Source organism: Rhinopithecus bieti, unplaced genomic scaffold (assembly GCF_001698545.2).
Source record: "Rhinopithecus bieti isolate Rb0 unplaced genomic scaffold, ASM169854v2 scaffold_15676, whole genome shotgun sequence".
Lineage (NCBI taxonomy): Eukaryota > Metazoa > Chordata > Mammalia > Primates > Cercopithecidae > Rhinopithecus > Rhinopithecus bieti.
Genome location: NW_016809194.1, coordinates 2,156,220 through 2,165,025, shown reverse-complemented (window position 1 = coordinate 2,165,025; position 8,806 = coordinate 2,156,220).

The window sequence follows — 8,806 nt, the reverse complement described above, 5'->3', positions numbered from 1 at the left end:
TATGTTTCTCAGGCTGGTCTTGAACTCCTGGACTCAAGCAATTCACCCACCTTGGCCTCCCACAGTGCTGGGATTATAGGCATGAGCCACCATGCCTGGCCCATTTCTTCTTCTTAATTTTTAGTGGGAAATACCTATTTCTGAGAACTTGAAGATGTGATTTTTTTTCATTAAATGTTGCTCATTATACAGATTTCACAAAGACTCCAAGGTCAAGACTCTGTTTTTTTTGTTGTGATTCCTTTTTTTGCATTTAATAAAAATCTGTAATTATGTTATTTGAAGGTTGTCAAATGAAATTCCAGATTATGCAAATTAGATAATGCTGTCTAATATCTCTACCTGTTTATCTGCCTATATGCTAGAGTCCTGCTAATGTGCTTAAAGAGTTGGATTAGAGGTCATGGATTTCCTAGGAGATTATATGTCTTCGGTAAATACTGCCAATTTGACTCAGCGCAGTAAAAATGCGAGATTTTATTTTAGTGAACAGTTTACAAATCAGGAATATACAGCTTCCAGTGTGAAACCAAGGTGCCTGTCAGAGAATAAAGTGAGGGTTTGGCTTTTATAAAGTTCCTGCCCTGGTTCCCAATCAGGTCTGTTTACGAAAATGAATGATTCAAATTTGCTTAGTTCCGATTGATTGACAGCTGAGCCCTGATTGGCAGAGGTAGGTGAACCCTAATTTGTCTGTTTGGGTGAGCTCTGAAACTGCCAGAGTTGAACAGAGGTGTGGATTTCTGGGGAACTCAGGGTACATGTATGCCATGGTCAGCAAATGACTGCTTGGCTTGATTTTAAATTTAGGCCCAGTTAGCCGCTCTGGATTTATCCTGAAGGATTGGGTCTTTCAGGTTCACATTTGTTTACACTTATAACAACTCCCCTCTTTTAAATATTTGCAAAATAAGGCAGCCTTTGTTAGGCAAGTTTTATCCTGTTAAGAATATAACACTCATCCCAATTATAAATGTATGCTAGATAAGAGAGGAAAACAGATAACTGCATTTCTGCTGTTTGCTTATTGAATTTTACTTATTTTCAAGTGAAAACAAGCAACACCGGTTGTTGTTTTTGCACTACTACTGCGCCTTTGCCCGTGCAGCTTCTGCGTGGCATGCCCTTTTCTGCATCACTTGCAGTATTTTATTGACCTTATTAATTTACTGTCTATAAACCCTTAAAGAACGACTGCGGCCGGGCGCGGTGGCTCACGCCTGTAATCCCAGCACTTTGGAAGGCCGAGGCGGGCAGATCACAAGGTCAGAAGATCCAGACCATCCTGGCTAATATGGTGTCTCTACTAAAAATACCAAACAAATTAGCTGGGCGTTGTGGCGGGCGCCTGTAGTCCCACCTACTCCGGAGGACGAGGCAGGAGAATGGCGTGAACCTGGGAGGCGGAGCAGAGGCGTAGGAACCTGGGCGACAGAGTGAGACTCCGTCTCAAAAAAAAAAAAAAAAAAAAAAAGAACAACGACTGTGTCTTTTATACACTCACTTCACTCATTTATTTATTCAATAAAGATTTAGCTGTCTGGGCGAAGTGGGTTACGCCTGTAATCCCAGCCCTTTGGAGGCCAAGGCGAGCAGATCACTTGAGGTCAGGAGTCGGAGACCAGCCTGGGCAACATGGCGAAACCCCATCTCTACCAAAATTCGAAAGTTACCCAGTCGTGGTGGTGCATGCTTGTAGTCCCAGCTACTCGGGAGGCTGAGGTGGGAGGATTGCTTGAGTCCAGGAGGGGGAGGTTGCAGTGTTACAAGTTATTAAGATTATGTTGGGCAGAGAGAGAGGAAAAGGAGTTGTCTTAAAGTTACTTCTTTTAAAGCAGCTCCAGAAACATTTCTTGTCGAGCACGAAAGCCCTGGCTCTTAGAGCTAGGCCAGCACCCTTTGATACGCAAATACAGGCCATTAGAAAGCGGGTCCACCCAAACATGGCGATTCCTGCCCTTGCCCAGACAAGTGCCTGGTAACATGGCTGCCCCGACATATCCCTACCTGTGTAGAACATCATGGCACCCCGTATTTGCGTTTTAAAAGGCCAGGGTGGGAGGGCCAGTTTTTTCCTCAGCCTACCATGAATGACATGGCTGGTCAAACCAATCCCTTGAGCCCTATGCAAATCAGACACCACCTCCTCTAGTATACTCATAGAAGCAGCCACTTTTCCGCCGCTGGTGGGGTTTCCTCTCTCGGCTTTGGACCACCCCCCCAACCCCCGGTCCCCAACCGCGTCTGTGTATGGGAGAGCTTCTTCCTCCTAACTTGCCTATTAAACTCTCTGCTCCTTAAAACCACTACACGTGTGTCCGTGCCGTTTTATCTAATTTGACTCGAGACAAAGAACCCAGGTGTTCCTCCACTGGTTGGAGCCCTTAGCAGCAGCAAGCCAAGATCGTGCCACTGCACTCCAGCCTGGGTGACAGTGAGACCCCATCTCAAAAAAAAAAAAAAAAAAGAAAAGAAAAGAAAATATTTAGCTATGTGTCAACTCTGGAGAGTATAGCAGCAATAAAAACAGACAAAAATCCCTTCCCGCCGGGCGCGGTGGCTCAAGCCTGTAATCCCAGCACTTTGGGAGGCCGAGACGGGCGGATCACGAGGTCAGGAGATCGAGACCATCCTGGCTAACACGGTGAAACCCCGTCTCTACTAAAAAATACAAAAAACTAGCCGGGCGAGGTGGCGGGCGCCTGTAGTCCCAGCTACTTGGGAGGCTGAGGCAGGAGAATGGCGTAAACCCGGGAGGCGGAGCTTGCAGTGAGCTGAGATCCAGCCACTGCACTCCAGCCTGGGCCACAGAGCGAGACTCCGTCTCAAAAAAAAAAAAAAAAAATCCCTTCCCTCATGAAACTTATATAGATTAGATGTAATAAATGAGTAAAAGATACCATGTATTAGATGCAACGAGTGCTAAAGAAGTAGAATAGGGACTGTTGGTGGGAGTGGGGTTGCAAGTTTTTAATAGGGCTGTCAAGGAAGTTTTTATTAATGTGATATTTGAGCAAAGACCTGAAAGAGATGAGGGCAAACTGTATATCTAGGGGCAGAGTGTTCCAGAAAGAGGGAATGGCAAGTGCAAGGATACTAAAATGGTAATATGTTGGATTGTGCTTGACTTGTAGAAGAGCCACAGGGAGGTTCATGTGGCAGGAGGAGAGTGAGGGAAAGAATAATTTTGTTCATCTTAGTATTCTTAGGAGTTAGCACTGTGTCTGAATCATATCAGGAATTAATGTATTTTAATGGATCAATCAGTATTTTGGTGCTAATGTAAAAAAAATTGTCAAATACCAACATCATTTTTCACAGAATTAGAAAAAAAACAATTCTAAAATTCATATGGAACAAAAAAAGAGCCCCAATAGCCAAAGCAATCCCAAGCAAAAAGAACAAGCCTTGTCATGCGCGTCCATGTGAAGAGACCACCAAACAGGCTTTGTGTGAGCAATAAAGCTTTTTAATCACTTGGGTGCAGGCGGGCTGAGTCCGAAAAGAGAGTCAGCGAAGGGAGATAAGGGTGGGGCCCTTTTATAGGATTTGGGTAGGTAAAGGAAAATTCCAGTCAAAGGGGGGTTGTTCTCTGGCAGGCAAGGGTGGGGGTTACAAGGTGCTCAGTAGGGGAGCTTTTTGAGCCAGGATGATCCAGGAAAAGGAATTTCACAAGATAATGTCATCGCTTAAGGCAAAGACTGGCCATTTTCACTTCTTTTATGGTGGAATGTCATCAGTTAAGGCGGGGCTGGGCCTTTTTCACTTCTTTTGTGATTCTTCAGTTACTTCAGGCCATCTGGGTGTATACCTGCAAGTCACAGGGGATGTGGACACGCAAGTCACAGGGGATGCAATGGCTTGGCTTCGGCTCAGAGGCCTGACAAATTTGGAGGCATCACATTACAGAGCTTAAAATTATGCTATGAAGCTGCAGTTACCAAAACAGCATGGTACTGGTATAAAAGTAGGCACACAGACCAATAAAACAGAATAAAGAACCCAGAATAAACCCAAATACATGCAACCAACTGATCTTTGACAAACCATAGAAAAACATCAATTGGGAAATGGACATCCTATTTAATAAACGATGCTGGGGAAACTGACAAGCCACATGTAGAAGAATGAAACTGGATCCCTATCTCATCTTCTACAAGTATCAACTCAAGATGAATCAAAGACTTAAATATAAGACCTGAAACCATAAAAATTCTAGAAGACAACATTGTAAAAACTCTTTTAGACATCAGCCTTGGCAAAGTATTCGTGACTAAGGCCTCAAAAGCAAATTCAACAAAAACAAAAATAAATAAATGGGACCTAATTAAACTAAAAGTCTTCTTCAGAGCAAAAGAAATAATAAGCAGAGTAAACAGACAACCCACAGAGTGGAATAAAATATTTGTAAACTATGTATCCCACAAAGGACTAGTGTCGAGAATCTACAAGGAACCCAAACAAATTAGCAAGAAAAAAACAATCCCATCCAAAAGTGGGCAAAGGACATGCACAGACATTTCTCAAAAGAAGATATACAGGCCAGGCGCGGTGGCTTACGCCTCTAATCCCAGCACTTTGGGAGGCCAAGACGGGCGGATCACGAGGTCAGGAGATGGAGACCATTCTGACTAACACGGTGAAACCCCGTCTCTACTAAAAATACAAAAATTAGGCAGGCGCGGTGGTGGGCGTCTGTAGTCCCAGCTACATGGGAGGCTGAGGCAGGAGAATGGCGTGAACCCGGGAGGCGGAGCTTGCAGTGAGCTGAGATCATGCCACTGCACTCCAGCCTGGGCGACAGAGCGAGACTCCGTCTCAAAAAAAAAAAAAAAGAAAAAAAAAAGAAGATATACAAATGGCCAACAAACATATGGAAAATGCTCAACATTATTAATCAGCAGGGAAATGCAAATTAAAACCACAATGAGTTACTACCTCACCCCTGTAGGAATGGTCATTATTAAAAAGTCAAAAAACAATAGATGTTGGCATGGATGTGGGGGAAAGGGAATGCTTATTCACTGCTGGTGGGAATGTAAATTAATACAACCTCTTTAGAAAACAGTACGGAGATTCCTTAAAGAACTAAAAGTAGGGCCGGGCGCGGTGGCTCAAGCCTGTAATCCCAGCACTTTGGGAGGCCGAGGCGGGCGCATCACGAGGTCAGGAGATCAAGACCATCCTGGCTAACACGGTGAAATCCCGTCTCTACTAAAAATGCAAAAAACTAGCCGGGCGAGGTAGCGGGCGCCTGTAGTCCCAGCTACTCCAGAGGCTGAGGCAGGAGAATGGCGTGAACCCGGGAGGCGGAGCTTGCAGTGAGCTGAGATCAGGCCACTGCACTCCAGCCCGGGCGACAGAGCAAGACTCTGTCTCAAAAAAAAAAAAAAGAACTAAAAGTAGTTGACATTTGATCCAGCAATCCCACTACTGGATGTACCCAAAGGAAAATAAGTCATTATATGAAAAAGACACTTGCACACATGTTTATAGCAGCACAATTCACAATTGCAAAGATGTGGAACCAACCTAAGTGCCCATCAACCAATGAGTAGATAAAGAAAATATGGCATATATACACCACAGAATACCACTCAGCCATTAAAAGGAATAAAACAATGTCTTTGGCAGCAATTTGGATGGAGTTGGAGGCCATTATTCTGAGTGAAGTAACTCAGGAATGAGAAACCAAAAGCTGTATGTTCTTGCTTATAAGTGGGAGCTAAGCTTTGAGTATACGAAGACATACAGAGTGGTATAATGGAGTTTAGAGACTCAGAACGGGGGGGGGGGGTTGGGAATGGGGTTAGAGATAAATAACTACATATTAGGTACAATGTACACTATTTGAGTGACAGGTGCACTAAAATCTCAGAATTCACCACTACATTATTCATCCATGCAACAAGAAAAATTATACCTCAAAAGCTATTGATATAAATTTTAAAAAATGTTGTCAATATTTCACAAAAACCTAAATTGTGCTAAATCCAGTCCAGTTACTTTTGTAACAATGGAAATATTTTGTCTGGTTGCCCTGACTTTGGTTATGCTATTGAAACAGGTATGACTTTTGTTAACTCAGATTTTTAGGTCAGTTCAGATGTTATGTTGGAAGTATTTTACAACAATCACATATTTTTCTCTTTGTATTTCTTTTGTTGAAATACTTAGAACTGTAGCTTTATAATGAATATAAACACTGGAAAATGCCACGACATTATTGGGTAGTATTCTAATAACATAACGTTCAGATCTTCTAGCAAGGTTAACAGCACTACTCAGCATCACTTAAACAAATTGCCAGTTTGAGGACTTATTTTGCTTCTAAAACTAATTTCTTAGAAGATCACACATAGAATTTTATTTATTATGCATATCATGTAATCAATATTTATTTTACTTGCAAGAATGACTCATCGTTACCAGAAGATGGGACTGTGAACACCATGTGCAACATGGCCGCCATCACCAGCCAGACTAATTAGATCTTCACTGCTTCTCTCCTGCCTGCTCCTTTTTCTGCTCACTTTAGACGCCATTTGTCAGTGTTTCCTGCCATTGCTTTTCACTTGTTAACGGGTTTGAATCAGTGTACGTTGACTGCTAAACTTTAATTCCTGCAGAATTGTAATACTTTCTTTTGACTGCCTGATTTCTTGGCTGATTTTTCTTGGGATTCAAAGAAACAAACAGTTAAGCTCTGAACGACTCAGAAGTAAGGAAATCGACCCCTGAGCAGTCATGCCAATAACAGAACAGTTGAATAACACATATTTTGTATGTTTTATGTATTATGTACTGTCTTCTTGAAATAAAGTAACCCAGAGAGAAGAAAATGTCATTAAGAAAACCATAAGGAAGAGAAAATACATTCATAGTATTGTTCTTATTTATCAATACTGTAAGTATAAGGAAGAGAAAATACATTCATAGTATTGTTCTTATTTATCAATACTATAAGTTTCTTTCTTTTACTTACAAGATGAATCCCTGCCTGAAGTGGCAGCAACCGCAGCTGCAGACCTCAATCTACAGTACTTATTAAGCAATTCAACTTTTCCTTGTAATGTCATGACTTTTCTCTGCTTTTTGGGAGCACTTACAGCATCACTAGTAGCACTTTGTTTGGGTACCACGGTGTTATTCAAGGTTTACAGTAGTGCACTAAACATGATGAAAAATACACGGGAACCGTGAGTGATCACTTTTTACTACGATACACAATTTACTGGAGAGACAACTGCTCTTGCGGAGATGATTAACATCACAAAGTGTTTTAAGTGGATACATTCAAAACACTTGAGCTCACTGCAATAGCAAGGAGAGGTGCCAGGAAATTAGTACAGCACTACAGTATGTATGAGTTATATGCAGTTATAATTTAATGCTGCATCGTTATGTTTATTTCAATTTCTCTCAACTGTTCATGGTGCCATGGTCTGTGTTTGTGTGTGTATGTTTTGATAAATTTTAACTTTTTATAATACGTTTGGGGGCAGGGAGCTGTGGCTCACACCTCTAATCCAGCACGAGGCGGGTGGATCACCTGAGGTCAGAAGTTCAAGACCAGCCTGACCAACATGGTGAAACCCCCAACTCTACTAAAAACACAAAAATTAGCTGGCCACGGTGGCGGGCACTTGTAACCCCAGCTATTCGGGAGGCTGAGGCAGGAGAATCACTTGAATCCTGGAGGCGGGGGTTGCAGTGAGCCAAGACTGCTTAATTGCACTCCAGCCTGGGCAACAAGAGCGAGGCTCCATCTCAAAATATATATATATATATTTGTGTATATTTCATGGTATTAAGTGATAAAATAGATGAGTATCTACATATTTTATGCATTCATGACATACCTTTTTCTTAATTTTTCAATATTTCTAGGCTGTACAGTTTATCTGTGTTTTTTAAATTGTCACAAATCTCCAAAACATTTTCCAATATATATAGAAAAAACCCATGTATAAATGTATGCACAGAGTTCAAACTTGTGTTATTCCAGGGTCAACTGTACTATCTTTCCCAAGAAATGCCTGAAGGGAAACGCTAACGGTAAAAGATCTATCTCCTCAGTGTCACCAGATCCTGACAGTTCTGGGATTTTAATAGACTCCTCAAGAAATGAAAGCTTCTCAAGTGTCAATGTCCTTCGGGCAGAGACCTCCAGGAACGCATCTGTAGTTAACCAAGTTGGAATTATTTCTGGTTGCAGTGAGGAAGAACATACACCTCGAGGAAGAATGGGCTGCCTCAGTAAGAGGGTGTTAAGAAAGAACCTATTATAGAATTTGGGCTTTGTGGTGATTTGGGGGAGTGTCTAAGGAAGCAGGAATATGCTCTCAGTTGGATGCAGTCAGAAAGCTGGGGGAAGTCTATGATTGTGTCAGCAGGGAAATGTATCGGAGTCACACGACTTCAAAATAGTAATACCGGTGGTGAATCCCTAGGGTTCTGCAGCAACCTTAATTCTGGCCTCCTCAGAATAAAGTATTCAACTGAGGGGCATAAGGCAGAAGGAGAGACCCAGGAAAGTTTTAGAGCAGGAGTAAAAGTTTATTAAAAAGCTTTAGAGCAGGAACGAAACGAAGGAAAGTATGCTTGGAAGACAGCCCAGCAGGCAACTTGAAAAGCAAGTACGCAGCTTGATATTTTGACTTGCGGTTTGTTTTTGTTTTGAGGCAGACTCTTGCTCTGTTGCCTAGGATGGAGCGTAGTAGCACGATCTTGGCTTGCAACCTCCACCTCCCAGGTTCAAGTGATTCTCATGCCTCAGCCTCCTGATTTTTTTTTTTTTTTTTTT